The sequence below is a fragment of the Cibotium barometz genome, chromosome 45 (assembly GCF_041138505.1).
Source record: "Cibotium barometz isolate CiBa-2024 chromosome 45, ASM4113850v1, whole genome shotgun sequence".
NCBI classification, from domain to species: Eukaryota; Viridiplantae; Streptophyta; class Polypodiopsida; order Cyatheales; family Cibotiaceae; genus Cibotium; species Cibotium barometz.
Window position 1 is genome coordinate 13,982,314 of NC_141090.1, and position 2,708 is coordinate 13,985,021.

The window sequence follows — 2,708 nt, forward strand, 5'->3', positions numbered from 1 at the left end:
TTGTGGTAAGCCAGGACATGTGCAGTCAGAATGTTATAAGAAGCAGGCTGACATGCAAAATGGGAAAGTGCAGCAAAACAACTATGCATCCTCAAGCAGAAATAATGAGGATAATGAAAGGTTGTTTGTTATGCAGCATGTTGTGAATGCCATGTCTGAAAATGTTGATGCAGCACAAAAAGATAATGTATGGTATGTGGATTCAGGCGCTTCGAACCACATGACGAGTCATGGAGAGTGGTTCAAGGAGATGAAAAACCCGGAAAGACCAGGTTTTGTGGAAACAGGGGATGACACTGCTCATCCAATTGCCCACGTTGGAGATGTGCCATTGTCTATGCAGGATGGCAAAGTGAAGTACCTTGCAGATGTACTTCATGTACCGAACATAACAAAGAATCTGGTTTCAGTTGGCCAGATGATTGAGCAGGGTTTGCAGGTTCGGTTTAACCCTGATGGATGTTATGTTGAAGATTTTAAAGACAAGTGCAGGTTGGTTGCAAAAGGCAACAGAGTGGGCAGAATGTTTACGTTGGATGTAGACATGCCTGAAATGAGTGCTGCAATGTTTGCAAATGGTTCAGGAGTTGTTGCAGACACAGACATATGGCATAAAAGGATTGGTCATGTGAATGTGCAGAGATTGAAGTCTATGCAGACAAAAGGAATTGTGACAGGGCTGCCAAAATTTAAAGTGGAAGGTATGCAGAAAGTATGTGAAGCATGCCAATTTGGGAAGCAAACAAAGCATGTGTTTCCACGTAACAGATATGTGAGCAGAAATGCACTAGATGTTGTGCATTCAGATGTATGGGGTCCTACGAAGACCGTGTCTATGGGAGGCTGCAGGTACTATGTCACTTTCATTGATGACCACACAAGGAAAGTGTGGGTATATTTCATGAAAGAGAAGAGTGAGGTGTTCACTCACTTTCAGAATTTCAGGTTTTTGGTTGAAAAGCAAACAGGGAAATATGTCAAGTGCCTAAGGTCAGATGGAGGGGGAGAGTACTTCTCCAATGAGTTCTCTGAATTCTTGAAGAAGAATGGTATTCGGAGACAGTTCACATGCAGATACACTCCGCAGCAAAATGGAGTTGCTGAGCGGAAAAACAGGCACATTGCAGAGATTGCGCGAGCATTGATGGAAGAGAAGAATATGCCGCATTGCTATTGGGCTGAGGCTGTTTCTACAGCAGTATACATCATGAACAGGACTCCAACTGCAGCCATACATGATGTAACTCCAGAGGAGAGGTTTACTGGCAGAAAACCAGATTTGACTCATCTAAAAGTCTTTGGATGCATTGCATATGTGCATGTGCCAGATGAGCTGAGAACTAAGCTGGATCCGAAAGCTGAAAAATGTGTGTTTATTGGATACTCCCTTGAGCAAAAGGGATACAGGTGTTATAACCCTACTACACGTGAGTTGAGGGTAAGCAGGGATGTTGTGTTTGATGAGATGAGCAGTTGGTATGCTGCTGAAAAAGAAGCTGTTGGGGCTGATGTGAGTGGAAGTGTGGTTGCACAGAATGCAGGTCAGCAATCACAGTCTTTGAGTGGACCAGGAGAGTCCTCATCTAGTGGGTCTGTTGATAGACCATGGAGTGGCAGGTTGTGTCATAATACCAGTCCTGCAAATGTGATTAGTACATCACGTAAAGGAAAAGAGAAAGTGGTTGAGCCCCTTGGTATGCCTGACATTTCTGCAGGGCATTCTCATGTTGATGGAGAGTCTAGTGGCTCAGATATGAGCCTTGATGAGGAGCTTGGGATCCCAGCTATGAGAACACCTGGTGTAAAGAAGGCTATGGAAGCCATGAATGAAAAGCTGCGAAGATCAGGGAGAGTGAAGAACCCTGTGCAGAGATTTACATATGATGGTTATGTGGCACATCACTATGCATATATGGCAAAGGTTGTGCAGGTTGTTGAGCCCACATGCATTGATGAGGCTGTTGGAAATGTGAATTGGGAGAAAGCTATGGATGAGGAGATGGATGCACTATATGGAAATGAAACTTGGGATTTAGTGCAATTGCCTGAAGGCAAGAAAGCCATTGGATGCAAGTGGGTGTACAAAGTTAAACATAACAGTGATGGAAGCATAAACAGGTACAAGGCTAGATTGGTAGCCAAAGGATATGCGCAGACATATGGGATTGATTATGAGGAAACTTTCAGCCCAGTTGCCAAGATGGCAACGGTGAGAGTTGTGATAGCAGTGGCTGCGTCAAAGAAATGGTCTTTACATCAGATGGATGTAAAGAATGCATTCTTGCATGGGGATTTGCAAGAAGAGGTGTATATGTTGCAGCCACCTGGTTATGAGGATGTGGGTCACCCCGAGCATGTTTGCAGGTTGAAGAAAGCCTTGTATGGCTTAAAGCAAGCACCAAGAGCATGGTCTGACAAGATTTCTGAATATCTTGTCACTATTGGCTTTCATGTAGCCAATGCAGATTTCTCATTGTATGTGAGACATGGTGATAGAGGAGTTGTGCTTGTTGTCATCTATGTAGATGACTTGATCATTACGGGGGACCATGATGCAGAGATCTTTGATGTAAAGATCTTGCTTAGACAGAAGTTCGAGATGAAGGATCTGGGGGAGCTCAGATATTTCTTGGGCATTGAGGTGATTAGGTCACCACATGGTATTGGATTACTGCAGAGACAGTATGGCTTGGACATGTTGTCCAAGT